Source organism: Gymnodraco acuticeps, unplaced genomic scaffold (genome assembly GCF_902827175.1).
Source record: "Gymnodraco acuticeps unplaced genomic scaffold, fGymAcu1.1, whole genome shotgun sequence".
NCBI lineage: Eukaryota > Metazoa > Chordata > Actinopteri > Perciformes > Bathydraconidae > Gymnodraco > Gymnodraco acuticeps.
In genome coordinates, this window is record NW_022991316.1 from 141858 (window position 1) to 161049 (window position 19192).

Genomic DNA, 19192 nt, shown 5'->3' on the forward strand with positions numbered 1-19192 from the left:
TATTTAAATAAAGTATATCTATTTATCTAATGAGCTAAACCGTCGCTTAGCTTAGCGTTAGCTGCTAACTGAAGAACCCCATTCATTTCAATGGGAAAAATGCTACGTCACGTGAATGGCGATGCTAATAAGATAGTTAGCATACATTTAAAACCATATCTATGGTAAAGAGCACCAACACAACAACTAAAACCGTCTTAAAGACAACTGGTGTAATAAATAACTAAGATAAAGTCAGCTGAGCATTACAAATCAACTGTTACTCCCCCAGAGCCGAACTGGAATAATAACTGTAGCTGATAGCCGTTAGCTTTCAGACTGTAGCAGTTATCCTGAAGATTACAGCTGTTGTGTTAAATAAGATAACTTCTGATTCGTGATTAACTGTAAACTAAGAGGTTTAATCCACTCACCTCTTCTTTTTTGTCCTTCGTTCTTCTTCTTCTTCTTCTGTGTTTATTGGCGGCTGGCAAACCAACTTGTAGGCGCATTACCGCCACCAACTGGACTGGAGTGTGGACAAGAGACTATGCAGAAAACAAGAAACAAAAGAAACAAAACAAAGAACCAAAACTCTAGATTATTTTAAATTGATCAATTTCTCTTAGAAATTTAATAATCTCACAATATATATTGCCTGATGTTTTCCCTAACAGCCCTGATAGCGACAAGTCATGGAATTTTGCTTTCTTCAGTGTCTGGAAAAGCACATTTCTCTGAGTACTATATTTCCTGCAAAGCAGTAAAACATGCTCAACAGTTTCTGGCTGGCTGCAGTGTGTACACTTTCCGGTTGGATGCTTTCCTATTATACTTAAAGTATGATTGAGACCTGTATTATACTTAAAGTATGATTGAGACCTGTATTATACTTAAAGTATGATTGAGACCTGTATTATACTTAAAGTATGATTGAGACCTGTATTATACTTAAAGTATGATTGAGACCTGTATTATACTTAATGTATGATTGAGACCTGTATTATACTTAAAGTATGATTGAGACCTGTATTATACTTAATGTATGATTGAGACCTGTATTATACTTAAAGTATGATTGAGACCTGTATTATACTTAATGTATGATTGAGACCTGTATGACCTATTCTCATCCGAGAAATGACATGTTCCTCCCTTCTTTTAAACCCCACCTTCCTTCCATCCCCAACAAACCTTTGAATGTTATAAAGATGTCTTCCTGTATCACTAAGGTCCCAATGGTCTTGCCATGTTGTTTGTGCATATTTCTGAATGAATGTTTGAACCTCCGCTTTGCTGAGTGGAACTTCTATGTCTATGTTCATACTTCTGAGTGTTTGTTTGGCCAGAATATCCACCTGTTCATTTCCCTCCACACCAACATGAGCAGGAACCCAGATGAAACGAGTTGCTATGCCTTTGATTTGCATTTTATATAAAATTAGAAATATTTCATTTATGATGTCCATTCTAGATGAAGATCTGCCTGATCGTATACTCGATAATGCTGAAAAGCTGTCAGATGCAATTACACTGTTATGTATTTCTTTCTCCTCTATCCATTTCAATGACAGTACCAATGCCAACAACTCTGTGGTGTATACTGACACATGGTCTGTTACCCTTTTCTTTATATGTGTATTACTCACTGGGATATAGACTGCTGCCCCTGCACGCCCTGTCTCTGGATCTTTGGAGCCATCTGTAAATATGATTGTTGAGTCTGAGTGATATCTTGCAAAGTGATTCTGGACTATGCGCCATACTGGTAGTTCTTTCTTTTCCTTTAACTCCTCTCGTATATTGAGGTCTGCACTTGGCAATGGGAACAATCAGGGTGGAATGGACGAGATTGGAGCTGTGGGGCAATACTGTATTAGATTCAAACCTATACTTGCTGCTTTAACATCGCCAATCCATCCAACACTTGTTAAATGTGACTCATTGTGCTCCCAGCAGTCTTACATTACGTTACATTCCATTGCATTTAGCTGACACTTTTATCCAAAGCGACTTACAATAAGTGCGTTCGACCAACAAAATACAAACTTGAAGAAAACAGAATCATAAAGTACATCAGGTTTCATAGAGCTAAAACATTTCAAGTGCTGCTCAACTGGCTTTAGGTAAGCCAGTACTTTATTAGTATATATATGCTTTGTTAATAGTTCTATCGCTCGAAGTGGAGTCGAAAGAGATGAGTTTTCAGTCTGCGCCGGAAGGTGTGTAAGCTTTCTGCTGGCCTGATGTCAATGGGGAGCTCATTCCACCATCTTGGAGCCAGGATAGCAAACCCACGTGTTTTTGCTGATGGGAACTTGGGTCCCCTTCGCAGTGCGTGTGCAGCGAGCCGTTTGGTTGATGCAGAGCAGAGTGCACGTGCTGGGGTGTACAGTTTAACCATGTCCTGGATGTAGGAAGGGCCAGATCCATTTGCAGCATGGTACGCAAGTACCATTGTCTTGAAGTGGATTCTAGCAGTTATATCATCAGAATTTTCCTCTTGAAGTGTTTTACATCTATTCGTACTTACAACTTGGAAGGCATCCCAATGAGCCTTTCCCAATTTCCATCTAGGAATTTTCTTTTCCTTTTCAAACCTTATGTTGGTCCCAACTTTAATCATTACCGGATAATGATCGCTGCCCACTGTAGTATGCTTTACCACATTCCATGTACTTATACCTGCTAAAGCACTAGATACAAATGTCAGATCGTACTGTTTCTATATTCTTCGTGCAATTATATCGTGTTCCTTCTCCAGTGTTAATGCACACTAGCCCGAGGTCATCTATAAATGCCTCAACTACTGCCCCATTTGCATCTGTGCTACTGCTTCCCCATAGCGAGCTATGTGAATTAAAACCCCCACACCATATTACTTTGTCTTGCAGTGAACCCCCAGCATCCTCTAATATACTTTGATCTAATTGCCCACATTATAATAATTTACTATATCTATAGGTCCTCTATCATTCCATACCCTTATAACTATTGCTTCATGATCTGTACTTACATGCATAACTTTGTAACTTATCCCACTCTGTATGAATGTTGCAACTCCTCCCCCTCTGCCAGAGTCCCTATCTCGTCTAACTGCAGTATATCCCTTCACAATAAAATCCAGTTGTGCTTTCAGCCATGTTTCCTGAATACAAAGAACATTAGGTTTCTCTCCCAGGTTGTCAATATATTTTTTGAACTCTTGTCCATTTGCAATTATGAGGGGGCTGCAGCACCCCCACCTGTTGGCGGAGAGTTGTAACTGCAACGCCAAAAAGTTCACTAATCAAATCAATTCAAAAGTTTTATTTTGAGTATGTTTGAGTTAGCATTTTAGTGTAAGCAGTCTCTAAAAAGCTTCACTATAAGAGGAAGTGATAATGCAGTGTGCTTCTTCTGTTGCTCTGCTATAGAAAAGAAGCTCGTCAGCGCAAGATCAGGGATGGGAGTTTTGTGAAAGCACGGTTTAAGAACTGGCGAAAGGCAGAGGAAACATTTAGGGAGCATGAGAAGTCCCATCAACACACAGGCAGTCAACAAACTGGCAGCATGAAAACGAACACCGATGAATGCGCTGCTCTCACAAGCTGTTGCTAAAGACCAAATGACTGCATTTAGTGTGGCGTTATTATACCGGACCCTCCCTCCACGCAGATCACGCAGACTGCGTGGGGCCTCGTTTTGCGGAGGGAGCCTCATCTGAAGCGCAAACGCAGTGTAAGCGCCACAGTTTCCCCGCACCCCGCACCCCCCACCCCCCACTCTGACTGACTTCCCGCGTCCATTTGATGTTTCTTTGTGGTTGTTTGTGATCTTTTTTCAACCTTTAATGTCATCGCTCTGTGTTTTCATTTCTTTTGGGGTCATTTTCCTCTCTTTGGTTGTTGTGCATCTCTTTCTAATCCTGTTGCATCTTTTTTAAGGCATTGATGATTCTTTGCTCGTTCAACAGATCTTTAAAGTGCGTATTCATCTCATGTTGTGGTTGTTTACATGTCTTGAGGTTGTTTTCATCATGTTGTGTATATCTGTGGGCTGGAATCATCTTTGGGATCTCTGTGTGTCTTTAGATACATTGTGTGAGATATTCCCCCGGACCCTTTTGGCATCGCGGCCTCTTTGTGATTGTTGTTCATTCATTTAAGTCTTTGTGCATCTTGTTGTGGCGATCCAGAAACTGAGAGGAATCAATAAAACACAAACAAAGATATAGCTGATCAGCAATTATTATTTAGTTTAGTCTCATGACATCCTTAGGATTAGTTAACTAACAAAGGTGAACTGTTTTTATAACCCGAGGCCTTCTCTGAACTTCCTCTGCCCTCGGTGTCAGCTCACTTCAAATGAATACATCTATTGATAACTCAGAAGGACCATTGTCTCTAACTGTGTGTGACCCAACTCAGTAACACACATCATATAGCTTAGCATGTGACCTTAATGAATATCAGAAATACGCTGTATTAAACATTCTGCTATAACAATCTTTTTAAAGACAGCTTTCTTTCTATGTGGTCTCCAGAGTGTGTTCAGTCTGTTGGTCTCCTGGTGGTCATGTTGTGGTTGTCTTACATTTCTGTTTAGTCAATCCATGTCCTCTGTAGTGGCTTTGTGTATATCTGTGGGGTCTAAGCGTCTCTTTGCGATCTGTTCGGCTTGTAGATCCTTCCCTCTCCTCACTTCTCCTCTGTCTGCACGCTTTGGTCTGATGTGTTGCTTCACTGGAAAGCTATCTAATCAATTACACTTATGGTAAGTCTGAAAAACGCTGACGTGCATTATGTGAATCCAGAAAACCAAACACAGCTTATTCAGACGTGGTGGTGTCTCAAAAGGATTTGTTCATAGAGTTTCAATTAAGATATTCATGTATTATACATATCTAGCATTAGCAGTGTAGCGGGCGTCTGAGGCTTCAGATTTTCATTGCCAACGACTTCTTATCTGGCATTATTTTGCATATGATGAATAAAAACACTAGTGCAGTAGCAGTGTTACATAAAGGTGCTTAAAGGTATAATTCATTAGATGAATGGATATGTAAGCAGTATTAAATGGATGAATTAAACAACAAACTTGATTTATTCTTAATATATATATATTTAAGTTGTAAGCCCTTTATGAGATAATTAACTTCCCAGCTTTTGTAAGGCAAGGCAAGTTTAGTTATGTAGCACCTTTTAACACAAGGCAATTCAAAGTGCTTTACAAAAATGAAAGACATTAAGAGCATTAAGAAACATTATAAAATCATTTCATCATTACTCATTTAAAAGCAAGGATATGAATTGGAATGTTATAAGATAATAAAACATGAATAACAAAGGTACATTAATTAAAGTTAGAGTGCAGTGTGAGATACACACATCTGAAATGTTTATGTCTGACTCTCAGGCCCCATCCACACCACACGGAAACGAAAATGAAAACAAACCGATGTCGATATAAAAAAAGTCTTCTGTCCACACGAGACTGCTCGACCTCGCTGTAGTACATATGCCGGGCCTGGCTGTAAGTGGCGCTGTACTTCCGCCACAAAATACACCAAAAGCAACGAAGAAGACCCCCCCGAGCATGGTTTCCATGGTTGCCTGGTTGCCCTTCTGTTTATTCTCCGCTGTGAATTTAGCAACATGTAGTTCTCCATGTCCACTTGTTGCTGATGGTTGTGGTAGAGGAGCTATAGAGTGTTGCACTAACATCTGTATCAAGGTCAAGGCGTCTGGAGCACGAAAGCAACCCTGTGATCCGCCCAGGGCTCTCGACTAACTTTTTTCCCCATCCTCCCGGAACCGTCCCGAAATACAATCTAAGCCGTCCCGAAATTAATGTGGACCGTCCCGAATTTAAAATGTTAGTTTTTCTACATTATCATTAGTTAAAATCATTCAAAGTGACCTTTAACATAAATAAAACATCATACAAATCATTAGATGATAATTCATCAACCTTTTTATTTGAGTAAATCATTCAATCACATAAACAAAGGCCAAATATATTTAAAGAAACGAGAAAATTACTCTAATATTGAATCCAATCAAGTCCCATCCAATTAACAAAAAAAATCCAACACTGTCCTGAAGACAGAACCCAGAGTAACCACTAACCAGGATGACAGTCTGTAACACAGTCAGGAGGCCTTTACAAACTGCCCCGCCCCCTCGCACACAGACGGGAGAGAGAGATCTCGTCTGGATTGGAAAGCTCGAAAATACATCATAGACGCATGTTGTAGTCTTATTGCATATTAGAAACGGAGTTGGTGAAACTAAAACTGCAAATACATATAACATATATTTTTTAAATGTCTCCAGTATAAAAAGTCTGATAACGTCGGAGCACGTTACCACTGTCTTTAATAATTCCGGCCCGTTTAATACCGGGCTCGGTACCCATCCCTACATGGGGAGAGACGCAGCATATTGCTAAGGACTAAATACGATGGAGAGTTCTCATCTTAGCCTTATTACCCATAGGGGATGAACAGGAGTAAGTAAATAAAGAGGCCGGCGCTCCAGGGTCTGGTTCTGCTGTGCGTTTTTGTGATGTAACGGTAAAACCAGTGCTTGAATTGGAATGAAAAAGGTGCCAGTACTCTAAAATCAGCAACTTTTTCAAGTCAATTTTATATATACAGCCCACAAACAAGAATTTGGCTACTATAATGCTGGTGGGTTTGTCTCTTTACTACTGTATATTTTAGAAAGGTTCACTGTACTTAACATTTTTTATGATAGGCAGCGGATATGGCTAAAGCTCAGTAAGGTCAATATTAACTGAAAATATAGCAATCAAAGTCTAGATCTTCTGCTGAAGACACATGAAGCAGAGACCTTTCAGTGAGAGCCCCTCTGGTGGTGTTCAACATTAATGACAAGGAAACAAAGCTCTGGTCAGAAGCATTTTTTATAAAAAGCTTTAACAAAATTAAGTATTTCTGTACATTTTGAATGCAATCTAACTTTCCAACTCAGAAAACGAAAAACGAAAAAGTGCCAAAAGTCTTCTCACATGGCTGAGCTGCTTTGCAATATACTTCACCACTGAAGAATACAAATATGTATAAAGTAAACTATGATGCAATCTAACTTTCCAACTCAGAAAAATGATAAAGAGCATGTACAAAGAACATGTAAAAACAAATGCAAAATTTGCACAATCTAAAATGAGAAACTGTAACTGCAAGTAACAAAGTCTGAGCCATGGTAAAGAGTTACATTGAACACTAAGCTGATCAGATAACTCCCTGGTTGGTCTGAAGTCCTTCTATCTCCAGGATCTGTACAAATCGGCACATTATGCCAAAAGTCTTCTCACTGGGTGAGCTGCTTTGCAATATACTTCACATTGTTAGAAAAGGCTCCAGAAGGCCTTGGGGACATCAGTATCAGGGGCTGGAGCTGGACAGGCTCTTTCATCAGCACTTCTCCTTCCCTTTGCCAGCCAGGACCTCACATACTGTTCCGGATTGAACTGTCCTAGTGATGGTCCATTACATTTAATGAAAACCAGGCTGGACAGTCGGCTGACAGAGAGAGCATTCCTTTTTGCAGTAAGGATATCGTTCATGCAGCTGAATGCCCGCTCACACTCACTAGTGGAGACAGCGATGGTTCGGACTGCTTTCAGTAGAGGCTCCATGGCAGCAGGTGTACGGGATGCCCTGGTTTCCTTGTATTCGCGAAAGCCCTGAACAGTCTCTCTTCTGTCCACTTTCAGCACTTCGCTCAAACATAGCACCTCTACGTCCCCATACTGTACGTCTAACTCCTCTTCAGGCCAACTTCCAGGATGGATAACTTCCATGTCCTGGATTAGCTGATTGTCCCGGGCCTCCCGGCCATGTAATGGGATTTCTCTTGTGCTGACATGAGAGGAGGTTGTGGAAGTCATTCTGTGTCTCAGATTCTCTACCATACTGCGGAAAAACTGACCTGCATGAATCTGTACAAGCCTGCCATTCTCACGCAGGGCAACACCCTTGAAGGACTTCTCAGCTAGAGCTGTATGAACTGTAGTCATGTGTGGGCCAGGCATGGTGACCATGGATTCAAAAACTCGTATTTCTCGAGTTAAGAGCCTATCTGCTGTAGGCAGTGTCATCTCTCTTTTTTGGAGTTGCCGAGAGAGGTCGCTGAGCTCTGTGAGCGCATCGTACATCAGTCCCAGATTGCTGACAAACGTTGCAGATGTGAGCACATCATCCAGGCCCTTGTACTTTGCTCTGTCTCTGGAATCCCTGCTCGTGTCGTTTGCAGCATTTGTGAAGTGATCATGAAGCACTCGGTAGTTTTCCCAGACTGCTATGACGCTCCTTTCACTTGAAGCCACCCAGCGGATGGACAAAACACGCCCTATCACCAGGAGACGCTGTCCGACTGCTTGCGCATACTGCGCTAACTGCCTCTGATTTTTGGGGGAGGCATGGAACAAGGAATAGAGTTTGTCAAAAAAGATCTGGAAATGACTGAGCCCTGAGACCTCCTTGACCACATCCCCAACTGCCAGCTCTAGACGATGATTGGAGCAGTGCCACACAAACAGGCTTGGGAATTTACTACACAACTGGGTAGCAACGCCTGTTCTCTTCCCTAGCATGACTGAAGCCCCATCACATGCAAAAGAAACGAAACACTGACCTAAAAAGTCCTCGTTAAAATCTCTTCCAAGACACTCCATTAACGCCTTTGTGATGTCATCAGCCGTTGTTCCATCCAACTCGATCAGCTCCCAAAAAAACGTTTCGGGCTCAGCATCAGCTAATGCTGAGCGTAGACACACAACAAGCACCGTTTTACCACTAATAGTGGTAGATTCATCGACCAAAACACAGAGTTTTCTTTGGTTTTCTGTAATGTCTTTTGCCATTTTTTTCTTCAGCTCATGAGCTATGTGGTCGATGATTTCGCCACAGGTTTTATTGGAGTGCAAAACCCTGCCCACGTTCAGCCCATTCAGTTTCTGTACATTCAAATCAATTGGCATGTCTGTGAATGGCCGGCTATGTTTGCCAATTTTATATGCCGTTCGAAAAACTCTGATAGTGGTGTCTAATTCAGATGTATGCATAGACTGCACTTGATGTTGAATAGTTTCATGTGAAGCAGATGTAAGGATGTCAGCAGCTTTTACATGGGCTTGTGATTCTTTATGTTCTTTGATTTTTTTTCTCAGGCTAGCTTGTTGTTTGCCCTTGTCAACACCGAAATGAGACACTGCACACTCACCCCATTCAGTTGACAGTTTCAGTCCTTGTCCAGTGTGTATTCCCAAAGATTTGACATCTCTGCATATCCGACATCCTAGCTTCTTATCTTTAAGAAGGAGCCATGCATTGGTCTTGCAAAAATATTGCACCTGGTCCGTTGTCCAGCAGTCAGGTGCATCGCTTTGCCCGGTGTTGGTGGTGGCAGTTGAGCCAGCAGCAGCTAACGTTAGAGGCTCTGGAGGAGGCGGCGGAGCTAGTGCTAATGCTAATGCACTAGAACTTGGAGCAAGAGGATCAACCAAAGAAAGCTCCCCATCAGACACAATTTCCAACACAGGCACAGCATTCTCTGTATTTGAAGTTTCTTCCGGCGACAACCGCTGTCTTTTTGCACTTTTATTAATCCACGCTAACATTTTAGAAATGCTAATTTGTGACGTGACTTGCTTTCCTTCTCTCGGGGGCGTGCCTGCTCTGTTCTATCACTTTACATAGCCACCCACTGGGTGGGAGTTGCACTGCATAAACACAACACACGTGCATCTAGGTATGTAAATTGTAAAGCATTAAAACATGGTTTTACTAACAGTTTTCAGTATGTTGTTACTTCGGCATTATTATTATTATTATTTTGAAACGTGTATTACTATTAAATCACGGTCAAATAGGTTAATTTTGACATAGTCGTTTCCACCACAGTATTTACATGGAGAAGATAAGCCCCGCCCCCTCTCCAGCACGTTCTGTTTGAATGACAGGAGTAAACAGCTGACAGCCGCTGTGAAACTCCAGCGGTTAGAGCGATGAGAATGTCCGTTCGGCACCTCATGACGCATCTACTGAGTACCGGGCGGCTGTATATATATATATGGATGTATAATAAGAACGGCGGGAGAGTGTTGAGTACTGGCACGGTGCATGAGTACCGGAGTACCGCCAGCATGCCGGTACTGAGCAAGAAGTGCCGGTACTCCATGGGTCAGAACCAGAAGTGCCGGTACTGCGTACCGGTGAGTACCGGCCCAATTCCAGCACTGGGTAAAACATTTCAGAATTCCTCCGCGGGATGCCATTGTACATCACTCAACCTGCGAAATACACACACTCAGTACATAGCTAGACCCGCGAATTTGCGGGCCAGGAATTCGCGGGCACAGCCAGCTGGGCGGCTGGCTGACAGCCAGCGGCACAGCTGTAGCTACATGTGTGTGTATTTCGCGGGTTTCTAAATGTTTTGTGCGTGTGTGTTTATGTTGACAAGGAGGTTTAATATGCTACACAAAACGTGCAGTCGGTTTCATTTTCATTGCCATTTGTAGTAGAGTTAGCAGGGTATTTTTATTTTAACTCTCGTCCCAAATTCGTCCCAAAATTATTTGTTATCCTCCCCGACACAATTTTTTTCGGCCCCGGGACGACGGGACGTCCTTAAGCTCGAGCCCTGGATCCGCCATTGTTGTTGTTGTTGTTGGCGAAACACATCAGCAATGACGCGGGTGATGCGGGGGTGAGCAGCAGAGAGAGGCGGGGCTATGGCTTCATCGTCATCAGGAAATGACCGTATAGGGCGTACACACAGAGCCGTTTGGCCCTCCAGAGCATTTCATCCGCAGATCTACCCACCTTGGGAGCCGTTATCGTTATCCGCGTTTCCGTGTCGGCTTCGTGTGAACGAACCGTCTATATGATAGAGAACTGTAGCGGATACAACCCGTTTCGTCTCCGTGTGGACGGGGTCTCAGTCATTGCTAACTTTTTAGCAGAAATAGTTTTCTTTGACCTCACTTTCTTTCTACTTTCTTTTTTAACTCATCCTTTAGTTATTTCAAGTGTTTCATGCTAAACGAACCCCCCTTTTGAAAATGCTAATCTGCAACCCAATATTCCGAAAATTCAACGGATCCTGTCCATATTTGTGTAGCATATCAAATGTATTTGCTCACAGACATTCATGTGGCTTGCTAGTTTTGGACCCCATATGTAACCCCAATACACGTAGAGGGCTTTGTAGCTAACAGTAGTGACATTGTTTGCTACAGGTCCAACACTATCCACTGTCACAGGAATCGATCTTTTAGTTTAAAAGTGTACAACATCTTCCAACAGCTAGAAATTTGCATACAAAAACACTCGTTGTTCTTTTGAGCCAACCTTTCAACGCTTCTTTAGTCTTTTTTCCCCCTGCAGATAGAGCTGATTGTGACCCTGCTGTCTCCCTCCTCTTCCTCTCCTCAGATCACGTCTCCATCGGGGGCCTCGGGGACAGTTTCTACGAGTATCTGATCAAATCGTATCTGATGTCAGACAAGTCGGACGACGACGCAAAGAAGATGTACTACGACGCGCTGGAGGTACGGACATTGTAATCTTCCATTTCACGCTCAGGCATGGCTCCTTTAGCCGAAACGATAAAAGTTACAGTAATTTGCCTGCGACCAAACAGAGTGGAAAGTGATTTACACCTAAGAGGAACGAGAGGTACACCGCTTTAGAGGATAGTTGAAGGCTAAACTTTTTTCATGTAATATATGACATTTATGGAAAGAGACACAATGCTCGTTTGATATTCAGCTCGTATTTTGAGTCAAAAAATGAATAATAAGAAGGCAGAAGAGTGTTGCCATTTCTTCTTGCTGTTTTAAAGATGATTAAGTATTTTGCAAGTTGAAGCCTTTATTAATGATCATAGCCGGACACTTAATCAATGAGTGTTGCATTGAATACCGTAATAAAATGTCTCATCAAGTTCATAATCCAACATTAATAAAGAGTCATTTCTGCCGCCTATTTTTTAAGATCTGTTAAACGGAGAGTGACACGACGTTAAGCTTGTTTTTTAATTCCTGGTTGCTCACCTGCTTTATGTAAAGTGTTCTGCTGCATGTTTATTCACCCACACATAAATGAATATTGAAATAATAGAGAGCCAGTGCCTGTCATCTTGTTGTTTTTCGCCCCATATTGAGGGTAAACTGTGAACAAAGGCATACATTGAATCCCTCTTTGTGCATATTTATTACGAAGTTGCTGTGATATTAACATTAATCTGATCAAATAAATGTAATTGTTGCCAGTTTTACAACAATTTCCAACCATTTATGTGAAGACTTTTAAAGGTCCCATGTCATGGCCATTTCTACTGATCATAATTCCATTGTTGAGGTCTACTAAAATAAATGTATATTGTGCAATTTTCCAAACTCACATTGGTTTCTCATACAGCATCTCTGTATAGTGTGTATTCACTCTCTGTCCGAAACGGCTTGTTGGAGCTCCACAACACACAAGGGGACGATGTTGGAGCTATATATCTCTTTATATTATTTAATAGTTTAACATTTATTTTCTTCTGGACTTGGATGATCATTGCCCTGCGTAAGATCCGCTAACTAGTGCCTCGGCGGCTGTTTTAGTTCAATAGGATTTTGGCTGCTAAAAAGTTAAAAACCCTGCCATCAAAGCGGGCTTTTTTTTGGAGTTCTTTTTTGGATTGCCCGCGTTTAAAGTGGAGTATTGGATTTCACTTTAAAAGACACACCGGGCCCTGGACGGACTTCAACAACGGCACAGGAACATGGGCGGTATGTGAACATTTTCTCCAGTGGCTGTAAAGGAAAACGGCCTCACTATTGGAGTGCTGGAGTCATTGTTTCGCCGCATATGAATGAACAGTGGACAAAGTTTAAAGAATAGTCGGACCGTGGGAACAGGTGCACACAGTGATTACGCACTCTGGCGCGCAGGCATGCGCATGCATGCGAATGCATCAGCGTTTTCTCCTGTGGATTAAAATAACATATTTGGATATTTAAATAACGCCAATCAAAGAAAAACGATGCAAGACGCCACATCACAGGACAGAGGTGGATCTTCTGACGAGGTAAATCCTAAGGACATTGCACCACACATGTTTAAAGGACAATAATTCCAGACCACAGAAAGTAGTCGGATTATCATACAGATCATCTGCAATAATCCGAGTTGAAGCTGATTTAGCAGTCCTTAAAGAACGCATGGCTGCATTGAAGAGGAAGCATGCATTGGAAGCCCAAGAGGAGGAGCTTAGAAAATAAAAGACAAAACTTGCTTTTGACCTAAAACTGACTCAATGCCAACATTGACATACTGAAAATCCACTCGAGGCGTGGATCGAAAGGATCTGTGGAAAATGGTAACAAACAGAAATCTGAAAAGATAAAGTTTCCTTCTGCCCCAAACTACTGTTTCTGTCCAACACAACCATCACTCACAGGATACATGTTCAAGCTTCAAGATGAAAATAGAAAATGAGGAAACAAATTCCATAAAGGTGGATGGATCTAGTTTTGTTTGCCCTGCTGGTCACATAATCAAAGACTATTGGAGACATTTGAAGTGCAGTGTGTGTCACCAGAAGCAACTGTCAGCCCTTCACATTGAAGATGAGGCCACAGGCACATCCTTCAACAAAGCACACGTTTCACCTGGACAGTCAGAGACAAGTGTTCATACTGGGGCCGGTGGACAGGATAATGGATTCAGCTCTGGCTGCCCTGTTGTATTAACCTCCCAGCTTGCAGTGGAACAACAAGAGAAGATGCTCATCAAACTTCACATTTATCATGATTCAAAAGAAAAAACATCAGCAGTGCCATGGGAAAAGCACACAGAGTGAGGAGCAGGACATAGATCACAAAGAGGAGACCAGCTCCAAGACATCAGAGTCAACAAAGTCATAAACATCAGACCGAAACACAGGATGAGGAAATGGAATCCAACCTCCAGATAGATTGTGTGAACAGTGATGGAGACACAGAGGAGCCTCCTTATGAAGAGGAAGACAGAGCGAGTGGAAAAGGCTCAGAAAATAATTTCCAACAGGAGATATGTTCTTCATTGCAAATACAAGTGGACCCTGGATGAAGGGAAGGACGGAAAAGGATTGGTCAGCTCTGTGAGCCCCAAATGAAGACCAGTGTCATGGAGAGACCTGTTTGAAGATCCGCCTGCTCCTGGATGCAGCAGCGTAGCATCATTAACATGTATTCTTTCTGTTTCTCTATACTATTTTTCTTTCTCTCCATTTATTTTGCAGGAAGCTGTTGCTTGAAGACTATGGACGATTATTTGTATGGTTAGGATAAAGATAGAGTATAGCTCCATTTATATATAATTTAAGTAATTGTGTGTTTACACAGTTCACAATTAGGGGCCGGAATGTTGGAGCTATATATCTCTTTATATTATTTAATAGTTTAACATTTATTTTCTTGCTGTTTATAGTGTTTATTATTATTTATTTATATGTATTCTTAGTTAGCGTCATAAGTTAAAGTAGTTTCTATACTTTTATTTTGAAGGCATGTTTTGGGCACTGGGTGATTAGAGCACCTGGTGTAATTGTATATATTGGAGACAGGTGGGTGGTGGGAGCCAGAGCACTAGTAGGCAAACGGTTTTTATCAGGGTGTTTCAAGCCAGCAAGGGAAAGCCATAGGAAAGGCTGAAGGAAAGAGATATAGGAAACCTGTTCATTGTATTTTGTTATAGGAATAAAATGCACAACGGAGAATCTTGTCTGGACCTGGATCATTGCCCTGCGTAAGATCCGCTAACTAGTGCCTCAGCGGCTGTTAAGTTAACTATCTGTTTTAGTTCTATATGATTTTGGCCGCTACAATAATGATGCATGACATTTTTAATCAAGTTCATCCAAGTGTGGGGAAATCTTTGTATGCCGATGATGGGGCTTTGTGGGCAAAAGGCCGCAATGTAGCACATGTTGGAAAGAAAATACAAGCTGCAATAGTTGAAGTGGAGAAATGGAGAAATAAATGGGGATTCAAACTGTCAGTAGCTAAGACGCAGGTCATTTGTTTTACAAAACGGCATAACATAGCTCCTATATCGTTAAAATTGTATGAGCAACATCTTGAACAGGTTAATACAATAAGATTTCTTGGTGTTTGGTTTGACGGAAAGCTAACATGGAGCAGTCATATAGGAAAAGTTCAAAATAAATGTAAAAAGGTCAACAATGTACTTCGGTGTTTGGCGGGACAGGAGTGGGGAGCGAGTAGGTCATCACTTCTGAATATATATTGGGCACTCATGAGACCTGTATTCGATTATGGGTGTATAGCGTTCATGGCAGCAGCAGAATCAAACCTTAAAAACCTGGATGTCCTACAAGCTCAGGCCCTGAGAATTTGTAGTGGAGCTTTTAAAACATCTCCAGTATCAGCAATACAGGTGGAAATGGGAGAAATGCCTTTAAGGATAAGAAGAGTGAAGTTAATGTTGGCATACTGGTTAAACCTTCAGGGGCACAGTGATAGTCATCCTGCAAAAAGTATTTTTGAAAGACTGCTGGGAGCACAATGAGTCACATTTAACAAGTGTTGGATGGACTGGCAATGTTAAAGCAGCAAGTATAGGTTTGAATCAAATGCAGTATTGCCCCACAGCTCCAATCCCATCCATTCCACCCTGGTTGTTCCCATTGCCAAGTGCAGACCTCAATATACAAGAGGAGTTAAAGGAAAAGAAAGAACTACCAGTATGGCGCACAGTCCAGAATTATTTTGCAAGATATCACTCAGACTCAACAATCATATTTACAGATGGCTCCAAAGATCCAGAGACAGGGCGTGCAGGGGCAGCAGTGTATATCCCAGTGAGTAATACACATAGAAAGAAAAGGGTAACGGACCATGTGTCAGTATACACCACAGAGTAGTTGGCATTGGTACTGTCATTAAAATGGATAGAGGAGAAAGAAATACATAACAGTGTAATTGGACAGCTTTTCAGCATTATCGAGTATACGATCAGGCAGATCTTCATCTAGAATGGACATAATAAATGAAATATTTCTAATGTTATATCAAATGCAAATCAAAGGCATATCAACTCGTTTCATCTGGGTTCCTGCTCATGTTGGTGTGGAGGGAAATGAACAGGTGGATATTCTGGCCAAACAAACACTCAGAAGTTTGAACATAGACATAGAAGTTCCACTCAGCAAAGCGGAGGTTCAAACATTCATTCAGAAATATGCACAAACAACATGGCAAGATCATTGGGACCTTAGTGATACAGGAAGACATCTTTATAACATTCAAAGGTATGTGGGGGATGGAAGGAGGGTGGGGTTTAAAAGAAGGGAGGAACATGTCATTTCTCGGATGAGAATAGGTCATACAGGTCTCAATCATACTTAAGTATAATACAGGTCTCAATCATACATTAAGTATAATACAGGTCTCAATCATACTTTAAGTATAATACAGGTCTCAATCATACATTAAGTATAATACAGGTCTCAATCATACTTTAAGTATAATACAGGTCTCAATCATACATTAAGTATAATACAGGTCTCAATCATACATTAAGTATAATACAGGTCTCAATCATACTTTAAGTATAATACAGGTCTCAATCATACTTTAATTTAAGTATAATACAGGTCTCAATCATACTTTAAGTATAATACAGGTCTCAATCATACTTTAAGTATAATACAGGTCTCAATCATACATTAAGTATAATACAGGTCTCAATCATACATTAAGTATAATACAGGTCTCAATCATACTTAAGTATAATACAGGTCTCAATCATACTTTAAGTATAATACAGGTCTCAATCATACTTTAAGTATAATACAGGTCTCAATCATACTTTAAGTATAATACAGGTCTCAATCATACATTAAGTATAATACAGGTCTCAATCATACTTTAAGTATAATACAGGTCTCAATCATACATTAAGTATAATACAGGTCTCAATCATACATTAAGTATAATACAGGTCTCAATCATACTTTAAGTATAATACAGGTCTCAATCATACTTTAAGTATAATACAGGTCTCAATCATACATTAAGTATAATACAGGTCTCAATCATACTTAAGTATAATACAGGTCTCAATCATACATTAAGTATAATACAGGTCTCAATCATACTTTAAGTATAATACAGGTCTCAATCATACTTTAAGTATAATACAGGTCTCAATCATACTTTAAGTATAATACAGGTCTCAATCATACATTAAGTATAATACAGGTCTCAATCATACTTTAAGTATAATAGGAAAGCATCCAACCGGAAAGTGTACACACTGCAGCCAGCCAGAAACTGTTGAGCATGTTTTACTGCTTTGCAGGAAATATAGTACTCAGAGAAATGTGCTTTTCCAGACACTGAAGAAAGCAAAATTCCATGACTTGTCGCTATCAGGGCTGTTAGGGAAAACATCAGGCAATATATAGTGTGAGATTATTAAGTTTCTAAGAGAAATTGATACATTTAAAAATAATCTAGAGTTTTGGTTCTTTGTTTTGTTTCATTTGTTTATTGTTTTCTGCATAGTCTCTTGTCCACACTCCAGTCCAGTTGGTGGCGGTAATGCGCCTACAAGTTGGTTTGCCAACCGCCAATAAACCCGAAAGAAGAAGAATAAGGACGAATAAGGACGAATAAGTAGTGATGGCAAAATGAAGCTTTGAATGAAGCGTCGAACCACTTTGACAATTGTGTCGGAAATAGGTTCATTTCTCGAAGCTTCAGTTACAGCGACCTCTCCTGGCGAAGTGCAAGGCTGCAGTGGGTTTAACGTATCTTTGCCTTGAAAAATATTCGATGCACACACACACAAAGACTGAATATCATGTTCTATTTGCAATTAAAGATTGATAATTGTGTGTATTGGGTTATTGAGAAGAGACTAGAGAGTGCTAGACATGTTTTTGGGCAGAGAGGGCCTTTTATCAGTTATTAAAGTTGAAAAGCAATGATTAAAATACGTCCATTCCGGGATTTGAACCAGCTGCGCGGAGGACATCGCCGCATTCGGGCCGCCGGCTCTACCCACTGGGCTATCTATTGCTTAAAATACTTAACTGTTTTCATATTACTGATAATTGTCTTTTTGTTCACAACTTCTCCACATTTCGAAGTGTTTCCCGAGCCAGAACGACCTATCTTACTTCCTGGCTTGCTCTATAATGATATCAAATGCAATAACAACAACTCAACAGCAACAACGCAAACTACGACAACAACCCACACATTGTGCATTGTTTAGAGCGGTCATAAAGTGTTGAAGCACTCAAGTTTGAAACTGTTTCAACCTGTCACCTGTCAGAATCGAGACGAGGCAGTGCATTGAATCGCGTGAATGGACCGTGAACCAGTCAGTTGATTCATTCAGGAAATGAAGCAGTTGCTGCTTCGGACGTCACATGTCACGTGATTTGAAGCAGTTGCTGCTTCGGACGTCATATGTCACGTGATTTGAAGCAAGCTTCGAAGCACTGCTTCTATGGAATAGGAAGTCCAGGGTTGAAGCTCCGTTCGAAGCTTCAGTGTCAAACTGCCATCAGTACGAATAAGGACAAAGGACAAAAGAAGAGGTGAGTGGATTAAACCTCTTAGTTTACAGTTAATCACGAATCAGAAGTTATTTTATTTAACACAACAGCTGTAATCTTCAGTCTAACAGCTAAAGTCTGAAAGCTAACGGCTATCGGCTAACAGCTAAAGTCTGAAAGCTATCGTCTAACAGCTACAGTTATTATTCCAGTTCGGCTCTGGGGGAGTAACAGTTGATTTGTAATGCTCAGCTGACTTTATGTTAGTTATTTATTACACCAGTTGTCTTTAAGACGGTTTGAGTTGTTGTGTTGGTGCTCTTTACCATAGATATGGTTTTAAATGTATGCTAACTAGCTTATTAGCATCGCCATTCACGTGACGTAGCATTTTTCCCATTGAAATGAATGGGGTTCTTCAGTTAGCAGCTAACGCTAAGCTAAGCGACGGTTTAGCTCATTAGATAAATAGATATACTTTATTTAAATAATGATTTCTCTTAAACTGGGAAATGAATGTGTCACAGCAGAAGTGGCACATATCACTAGAGTATCTAAAGAATACACAATATATAGAAAATACTGTATACATGGAGTACATTAAACAGTCTCACTTGCTAATGTTTGCTTTCTGTGTT

General features: G+C 40.8%; 1 protein-coding gene across 6 annotated transcripts in view; it reads left to right on the plus strand.

The window, feature by feature from the left end:
• LOC117562451 (zinc finger protein 239-like) overlaps positions 1-19192 on the plus strand; it is a 121778-nt gene that overhangs the window by 84543 nt on the left and 18043 nt on the right. The window contains exon 1 of one of the 6 annotated variants that reach the window (XM_034240277.1): positions 18461-18596. The exons of the other annotated variants lie outside the window; for them this stretch is intronic. The gene's annotated coding sequence lies outside the window, so the exon portion shown is untranslated. Of the gene's footprint in view, positions 1-18460; positions 18597-19192 lie in introns of those variants that run through there. 6 annotated transcript variants of the gene reach the window in all.